Source organism: Mycteria americana, chromosome 4 (assembly GCF_035582795.1).
Source record: "Mycteria americana isolate JAX WOST 10 ecotype Jacksonville Zoo and Gardens chromosome 4, USCA_MyAme_1.0, whole genome shotgun sequence".
NCBI lineage: Eukaryota > Metazoa > Chordata > Aves > Ciconiiformes > Ciconiidae > Mycteria > Mycteria americana.
This window is the reverse complement of record NC_134368.1, coordinates 34,868,320-34,877,383: the sequence shown is the minus strand read 5'-3', so window position 1 is coordinate 34,877,383 and position 9,064 is coordinate 34,868,320. Positions and strand designations below refer to the sequence as shown.

General features: G+C 45.4%; 2 protein-coding genes across 4 annotated transcripts in view; both read left to right on the top strand.

Annotated features, from left to right (window-relative positions):
• FGL1 (fibrinogen like 1) overlaps positions 1–107 on the top strand; it is a 47,068-nt gene extending 46,961 nt beyond the window's left edge. The window contains exon 11 of the mRNA XM_075500181.1: positions 56–107. The gene's annotated coding sequence lies outside the window, so the exon portion shown is untranslated. The remainder of the gene's footprint in view (positions 1–55) is intronic.
• Positions 108–959: 852 nt separating this feature from the next.
• The window catches only part of MTUS1 (microtubule associated scaffold protein 1), a 129,629-nt gene continuing 121,524 nt past the window's right edge, over positions 960–9,064 (top strand). The window contains exon 1 of one of the 3 annotated variants that reach the window (XM_075500158.1): positions 960–1,531. The gene's annotated coding sequence lies outside the window, so the exon portion shown is untranslated. The remainder of the gene's footprint in view (positions 1,532–9,064) is intronic. The other 2 variants (XM_075500157.1, XM_075500156.1) reach the window with 2 other exon arrangements.

The following is a 9,064-nucleotide window of genomic DNA, read 5'->3' as shown; positions in this document are numbered from 1 at the left end:
GGGTTTTGTAAAGATGAGTAAAAGATTTTCCCTCTCTGCTTCCTGTTACGGGCAGCACCACCAGCTGAAGACACTACTTCAGCGCCGAATCCCCAGCAACCACTCCATGGGGTCAGGGGGACTGCCACGAGATGTACCTTCCCCACCGAAACCCGCAAGAGGACAGACCCTGGAGGAAAGCGTTGGCTCTACTACCACTCAAATCCAGGACATCAAGCACAAAGTGGCAGCAAGTAATACCAGGAACAGGGTGCTAAAAGGCAGAGTTAAAGTTGTGGCCAGTCGCTACTAAACTCAAACACTTTGTATGTGGTTTGCATTTGTAAGCTATTTTGCATAAACGCAAAGCTTAGCAGAAGTCCGGCATTGCGGCACTTAGGCCATCAGGAAACTTAAACCAGAGCCTCCTGGGACTTTTTGTTGCTGTAACCTGGACATTGCCCCAGTGTTGCTGCGCACCATTATGCTAACCGCACACCCGTGACAGCTCTCAGCTGACTTCACAGGAGCAATCTGCGTTTTCCACGCTCCCTCGTTTGGGACAGCAGCCCCGGGCACGACGGGGCCAGGCAGCCACGTCCCGCACGGGCCCGGGGCGTGAGGGAGCGCGGCCCGGCCCGGGCCCTGCCGCCGGAATGCAGCCCGTCCCGACCTGCCGCTCCCCGGCTGGTGATTTACCCCAGGCAAGGCCGCCGGGCTCGAAGGCAGCGGCCCGGCCCTCCAGCCACGGGAGATCTTCTCACCCCACGCACTGTCTATGAAGCCACACGCGGTTAAAAATTAAAACCAGGTTTTGTCGTCGTCGGTTGTGATTTTGAACTAGCGCACCTCGCCTGGCTGGGGCAAGGTCACCGCCTGCCCGTGACCGCCTGCCGCGGCCCGGCTGCGGGGAGGCCTCCCGTCCGCCGGGCCCCGCTCCGCCCGGAACGGCGCCGGCACCGCCGACAAGCCCCAGGAGGGGCGACAGCTTCCCCGGGCGCCGCGCAGAGATCCTGCTCCTCGCTCCCGCGCGGTATTTTTAGTCGCTGACCCAGTTCCCCCGCTCAGCTACCTGCGCCTCCCTCACCGCCCGCCGCAGCGCGGCCGGGCCCCCTCCGGGGCGGGCAGTAGCCCCCACGCCCCCGCCGACAAAAGCACCGCCCAAGGGCGGCCCGGCCCTGCGGCCCGGCGCCAGGTGAGGGGAGCGGAGTACGGGGCCCGCTGTAGGGCAGGTGCGGGCGGAGCGCGGCTGCGGGGCCTCGCTCGGGACGACCCGACCCGACCCGACCCGGTCCGGGAGGGGGCGCGGAGCCGCTGGTGAGGCGGCGGAGGGGCGCAGCGCGGGAGGCGCAGCGCAGCGCTGCTGCGGCCGCCCCGGCCCTCGCGAGGAGCGGGCGGGCTGGACGCGGGCGCGGCGCTGCCGGGGCCTCCGCGGGGGCGGAGGAGGCCGCGGTGCCGGCGGCAAGCGCGGCTGCAGCGCGGCGCGGCGGTTCGGGGCAGTTTGCTCCTGTGTAACCCAGCTACAAGTGAGGGGTGGCGTGCAAGCGCCGGCGTAAGTACCGACTTCTTTTTTTAAAAAAGTATTAGTTCTCCCCCCTCCTCCCCCCGGTACCCCAGCGCGGGCTTCCCGGGGCGGTGCGCGGGGGCGGCCGCATAACGGGGCGCGGGAGCGGCGTGGAGCGGGGCCGGGTCTGCCTGGGCGCCGAGATGTGTGGCCGGGGAAGTGGGTCAGTGCCGCGGCCCGGGGACGACCGCCGCTCTGTGCTTCTCTTACTTTCTGTTCTCTCCTCTTTTCGGCGATTAACCGCCTCCCGCGCTCCCCTGCGCTCCACAAGGTGTGACTGTGCCCGAGCCACAGCCGGGGTAAGCAGCACAGGTGCAGCGGCAGCGAGGTCCGCTCTGAGGGGCCTTGCCGCTGGGCTGGGGAGTCGAAACTTCAGGGGCGCGTTAGTTATGCGTTTGGGGTTTTTTATTTCTAAAGGTATGGAAATTGTATATTGCTGGCGTAGCTTTTTAGCTAGTTGAATGCCGACATCGTGTTTGAGATGTTTAAAATGTGATAGAGCTTGCTGTTGTGCACCCGGACTGCTTCGGTCCTACAGTAAGAGCACTAGCACTCTTGAGATTTTAAGAGTATCTTTAATTGCTCGCTCCTCCGCTTGCTGCTATTTATATCGCGCAAGGTTGGCAGGGAGAGGAGAGCCTGCGCTTGAAAAGGACATTGAGCTTAAACTTGATACCATTGTTCCAAGGCCAACGTGAGAGTGCAGATATTTAAAATAAAACAAAAAAAAAGCCTGAGCAAACATCCCTCTCAAAACAACTGAAGCTTTCCCCCCTACCTTCCCCCCCCCCCCACCCCCCCAGTGTTTTTTCTAGTTTATGATCAAAGCTGAGAACCGAGCATCCCCTTCTCGTTAGGGATATGTAGGTTCTTGCTTCAGACGCGGCTCTGACGGGCTGCCACCAGGACTAAGGCTGTGCTTTGGTGGGTTGGTTGGTTTGGTTGGTTTATGCCTGTGATGTGATGGACAGTAGAGTTGGTTAAACCCCACACCAGGGGGTTATCTAAAAGATGAAGTCTCACACTGTGGCAGATACATGACTTTCACTTAAGTAAAATAAATTGTTATTGGTCATTGCCTATGCATTTATAAGGTTGGTCACAGTCTGAAAGTAGCTGTAATGTAAAGTGTTGTTGATACTAAGTCTGACACATCAGCTGATACTTACGCCAGCTCATGGTTAATAATTTTCTTCCTTCTCCTTTTTCTAAATGAACTCAATACTCTCCTCAAGTGAGGAGAGGTAAGTTTTTCATATCATAAAGCTTTTCTGCTCCCAGAAAAAAAAGTTTCAACCTGGTTTATATCAGTGAGGTTTTCAGAGTGGATGGTGTGACCAATATGATGGAGTTCACTGTCTGGATTACTAAATAAGACAGGTATTAAAAATTGTTTATTCCTCGTGACGTGCACTGTGCTCCTGTGGAACTACAGCAATGCATAGTAGCGGCTGGCTCGCGTGACTCCATACCAGCCACTGGGGCTAACTGAGTTCTCCCAGTGCTAATTACCGTGGGTGAGCAATAGGTTGCTTTTTGAGCTCTGTTTTTATGGAGCTTAATTGTACATGTGGTAACAAAGCTGTATTTAAAATTCATATAGTCATTTCTAAACTCCTGTAGAGTTCTGATTTCTGGCTGAGATCACGCTGCCTCAGAACTGTGGCTAAATAGTGATAATAACCTGGTAACTCTGATGCTAAAACTTTCCCTAGTATCCTTTGCCATCCAGGGTAAATGTGATTCTGTGTGTAAAGTTTCCATAACTTGAAAATATTTGAACAAATGTTAGACTTTTAGTAGCTGGCACCTTAAAACTGGTTTCATGGTATCTTTTTGAGCAATTTAGATTCAATAAATAGCAAGCCTTACTGTTGGATGCATAACTGTTCCTGGTTCTCATGTGTTTTAGTCACTTCTGAGGTATTGATTTCAGCTGTAAGACTAAGTCTGCAAAAATGCAATGTGAAGGCCTTGACAAAGTCAAGAATTGACAGAATAATGATGCTCTAAATGCATTTGGGGCTTCTATTTCTAACTCTTGTATTTTGTGGTTTCAAACTTTTGTCTGCAATCATGTATGAAGAAGTGGGTTTCTTTTTTAGGAAGAGCCAAGATTCGTGCACAGAGGTGGATTGTTACGAAAAATGTCAACGCTTGGGAGGCTTTTTTTTTTTTTTTTTAAATAGTAGGACTTAACGTTGAGCGGAGATCTAACATGTCAAGTAACTAATGGTCTTGGCAATCTAGCAAAATAATTACTTAGACTTGTAATAGAAACTGTGGAATGCAGATTAGCCAGCTGATCGTGTGGGACTGATTTTATAGATATAAAAATAAAAACATACATATATTTTTATACATTATGTGTTTTATACATTGTAAATGTATACATTATATATATATAAATGTGGTGTGTTACATATTCATATAAGATGCTAAAGTGTGCCACTGCTGTATTATGATTGTGTGGCATTGAGAGATACCTGTGTGAGTATAAGTGCCACATGTGTTATGATCCAGCAGAAACTGCTGAAGTGATTGCCTGCCCCAAAGTCCCTATCTCTGTTTAGGTCATTTTGTTCTCTTCATTCAGTTTCATAGTGTATCCTGATTTACTGTTTAATTGTGAAAATCAAGCCCTTTTAAAGTTGCCTTTATCCCACGAATTCAGTGGATTACCTGACGAGTTTGTGGTATGCTCAGGCTGTGCAGTAGTTTGGAGTTCAAGCTGGACAAGGTTAATGGTCTTTATTCTGCTTTACTTCATTTCTTGTGGAAAGGGAAACAAGAGTTAGTGCTTCTTCCGTGTTTGTGAAGTGTTACTGGCAGCTGTACAGTTTCTTTTAAGCAAACATAAAAGTGAGAGTGATAACAGCCTAGTTCTTTTTGAGGGAGTACTTGCACTGTGGAGATTTTTTCTTTTCCTAATTCATGTATAAAGATGTTTTTAGACTCAGCAGTTGCTCTGACAGAGGCATGGGAAGAGTTGTTTTCTGCTTTCCTATTTTCTTTGTTGTCGCTGAGATTATTCCACAAAGTATATTGGCTATGCATACGTATACTTTAGTACCTGAAAAAAAATCAATGCTGTTTGATAATTTTCTTCGTCCTCTAAGTGACAAACATATTAATTATGAGTCTTTCTTAACTTTCCACTGAACAGTATGATTTTCCTTTTCCCATTCCTAGCACCTATATTAACTCTAGTTTTATTTCATTGACTTTTCCTTCCCTTTGATGAATTGCATTAATCCTTAATGATTCTGGCACTTTTCCACTTAAGTTACTTACCTCAAACTGCTCCAGTTAGTATTCTGTTTAGTTTTTGCGTGAGGAAGAACCGATACTGCTGTTGGTAGATGGCTGTGATGCGATCTGTGAATTGCCTGCTTGTATCAACTCTCCAGTCACTGTCATTCCTCTTTAGATCGTTCCCCCAGGTCTGTCATTCTGTTTGACTTCATCATAAAATGTATTTTAGCTCTTCCAGGTCACTGAAATCTAAATGCTAAGTTGCCAATGTGCTCTCAGCAATCTTCAAATATTTAGGGATTTCACAATTACTTTTTCTTTTTGTAATCTTAAATATCTTACTAAAAAAAGGACACTAGCTCATTTTTGCATTTAACATAAATGTGGATATACGTTACCATGCAATAGTACGTGTCCAGACAGAGTACTTGGGAATTCTGCAGGGAAATGAAACTAGTGCACTCAAAGCACTAGGAGCTGAGATGTTGTAACCCATATTGGGTTTTGATTAACTGGTTCCTACTGCAGACCCCACTGAATGTGTATGGGGTGATTGTCTTTCTGCTTAGAGTGACTGTACAGCAAACTCCCTGAGGTGGGGTAAAACAATCTGAATGTGTGTGGTGTAGCACTTTATTCTGACAGTTGGTATTCCTAGTAACTCTAATACCTTTTACTGTGTACTCTGTGTACTGTCTCTAACAGGAAGAAACAAGAAAACCTTGCTTGCAGAGCCAGTTTCCTTGCTGTGTTTGCCCCGTTTATGTCGGTGAAAAAGGTGGACAGGCCTTTTTAAAGCAAAACCAGGGCTGTTGAAGGAGGAATTTTGATTACTATGAAAAATATGTTTGTAGCTATCTACAAACAAGCATAGCTTAACTCTGTTTTTTCCCCTGTTCCCCTGGCAATGTATGAGGTCCATACATACAAGTCCAGTGTCCTGGACTTGTTAGTTCAGTTTGATGGCAATCAGCTGACATCTGTGAGGTCTGGGTGGAGTGACCTGTGAAATGGTGCTCCTTTCTCCTCTGTGAGATCAGCTGTAAATCCATGCAACTGGCCAAAAAAAGAAATGCTTTTAGTCATTGTGCTCCTGAACGAGTGTGATTGTACTCTTGGATGAGTGTGAGTATTTGGTGCTGGGAGTATTACAGACTTGCGTTTTGCCTCCATTCATCTCCTATTGGAGTTGTAGCTGAGGCTACTGGAGAGAGATACTGACTGGTCAGGTCTCTAGTGTTGAATTGCAGCAGACTGAATAATCTTGTCTGAAGAATTTAGGAAGTAGGAGGATTTTGCTGCACCATCATTCCAGGAGGGTTTGGGAATTAAGGATGTGTATGCCAACAGGCAGTCTGATAGAGTTGTGGTAGAGAGTATGAGCTGGTAAATAAACTGCCGTGAAACAAGAAAGGCTACGAACTTGTCCATCAGCTATGGTTTGTGTGCCCGTTCTCACAATAAAGATGATGTATGTTTTTTGTTTTACTTGGTGTTTTACCTGTCTGCTCCTAGTGAGTCAAATGTGATTACTCTTACTTGAGAAAGCTGAAGGTAAGATAGTTGTAGGATTTCAAGATTTCAAGACCATGATGTGAGACCACCTTTAAACTGGAGGTATAAATGGAAGATGCTGCTGACACTGGTTTATGCATAGCACACATCCTGTTAATGCCTAGTCTACAAGAGGCATCAGTTCTTGGACAAAGTTTGAGGTGCTTGCTCTTAATACCCAATTCAAATGTTTTAGTGGTAGTGAAATGGTTCATTTACTGCGATTACTAGCGATACTTGAAATACCAGTGATGTGACTTTCCTTTTAAAGTCAGGAAGTGATTGCAAATACTTTCTGAGTTTGCATTTTTCTTTAAAAAAATGCTTTAATTTATGGAATTACAAATTGGCTGGGAGATACCTTTGGAGGTCACTTTTTCCAGCCTCCAGACTGAATTAGGACTAACTGCTGTGGCTGACCTGATCTAGCAGGGGCAGAGTCTGGCTAAGTCTTGAAAAATCTCTGTGGATGGAGGTTCTGTAACATGTTTTGGATATTCTTGCAAATAACTTTGTTCAAAGAAAGAAATAACTTGAACTGGGATGGCTGATGAGCCATTTACAGGATTATAGGCAGGGGATGTTGTAGAAGTCGGTTGGCAATTGTACCCAGTTTTGGGTTTTGGTACTGCACTCTTTCATATGAAACACAAAGAGACTTTCAAGGAAATTGGTTTTAAGTAAGCTGTTGGTGCTCCTTGCCTCTAAAATTACACCGATCAGATGATTAATTCTGTCGCTGTGCAAGGCCCTGGCTCTTTTATTGCGGCTCCAAGTTACAAGAAGATCGTAATTCTGCCTGTATGTGCTGTGCAGTTCTTTGAAAGCTGGGTCCTGCCATGAGAAATTCTCACACGCACCCTTTGAGTTTACTTGCCTCCACTTTGACCTGCCTGTCCTTTCATCCAGGTGAAGCTGTGATGTGTCAGATGTCCTTAGAATTGCTTTTAGCTTGAGGAAAAAAATCCCCCAAGTTTTCTGGGAGAAATTAGCACGAAACCTGACTTTTTTTAGTGGTATATGGGTACATGGTGAGAAATTGGAAGGCTGCTTTGTGGATATAAGTACAAATAGCTTGATAAATAATTATCCTGCAGAAAAGTGGCATATATACGATGTGTAAACTTGGAAGTCTGTCTGTGCAAGCTTTATCTAAATTTTCTGGAGTTCTGCTAACCTGTGCTAGGTGGTGGTCACTACAGCTTCCAGTCTGTGGAGCAAAAGCTACGTACGCAGCTGGTTGTTACTTGTAAACTGGGTGTCCAGTTTTAGAGAAGTATAAAGGATTGTTTGATTAGAAATTGCCAAAATTGGACATGCTTTCCACTTTGGGGTTGGTTTGTTTGGTTTTTTTCCTTCTCTTGCTTATTTTATAAATTTTGGTGTCTTGAATCCTGTGTTATTTAGTGTCGCTTCTCTGTAGCTGCAGTATTCCGTACTGGTAGTTTTCTCATGTCTGTCTTGGCCTTTAAGTTGCTTGATTAAAAAGACAGCTTATGGCAAACTCATTCACCATGATCATCTGAAAGTAACTGGGGTAGGTATTCCTTGTGGGAGATGTTGATCCATAAACAAAACCAATATGCAGTATGCATCCCAATGTTAGGATTATTTATATCAACATTAAAACATCAATTCACCATTTAAATTATGAATCAACATAAAACTTTCTTTAACAGTATCGGGATGCTGTCCTGTTCTTGAATTTCTGTGGTGTTCTTTTGAGAAAAATTAAAGAATAACCTGGGATTTGGTTTGAAAGACTTTTAACATTCCTCTCTGCCACAGGCAGTGCTGTTTGGAGTATCACGTCATCTGCAATGATGTCACTTGGAGATTAAACTCTTCTTTTGATGGAGTTTTACCTGTCACAAAGTACGAACTTTCTTGATGTCTTCATTACTAGGCTTTATTTAAATGCTTGTTAAACCTTCTGCTGATTTGCACTGGTTCTGTTCATGCTCTTTGGGGTTAGCAAACCCAAAAGTCACGCTTTTCAGAAAACACAGCTTCTAGTGAGTCCTCTTCTATCTATTAAATCAGCTTATAATTTTCTCAGAAACTGGAGTAATTAAATGCGATCAAAAATGAACTGTTCCATCTTGATTTGTTGGCCCAGATCTGTCTGAAGCTGACTTGTGTTGGTGGAGTAGCTGGCAATTAAACACACTAAAGCTCAAATAAAACCAAAACCCAGTAGGGTGAAAGGACAGGTTGGTTGAACAACTAATTCTTGCAGCAAGGTGTATGCAGTATTAGGGTTTCCACTTTGTGGAATGTAAAACCAAACTTTTTTTAATGATCTTCTTCTATCTTTGTTCCTGGGCGTATGCATTACGCACAGCACTGGACTGAAATTGTGAGCTTGGTCAGCTGGTCTAAGAAATCAGCACTGAAATTATCCTCTCATGCTGTTAATCAGCACAGAGATCTAATCTGGCTCGTTAGAAAACTTCTCGTGGAAATTGGACAACTGCGTTTGGTGTGCTTGACAAAGCCTCCCCTGTTGTCTTTAATGCCACGTACAGTTCTTGGTGTAAGGCTCAGTGCAGTTTGCTATGGGCGTTCCTGTCTTTTTTTTTTTTGGTAGATATGTTGGTTGAAACCAGGTGGTGCTTTGTCCATCTTTGAATGTGGACTTTGTGATTGCCTCTGCGAGGCTTGGCAGCTTTTGGTTTTGCAAACATGTTGGTGTTCAAACCGTTACTGTAT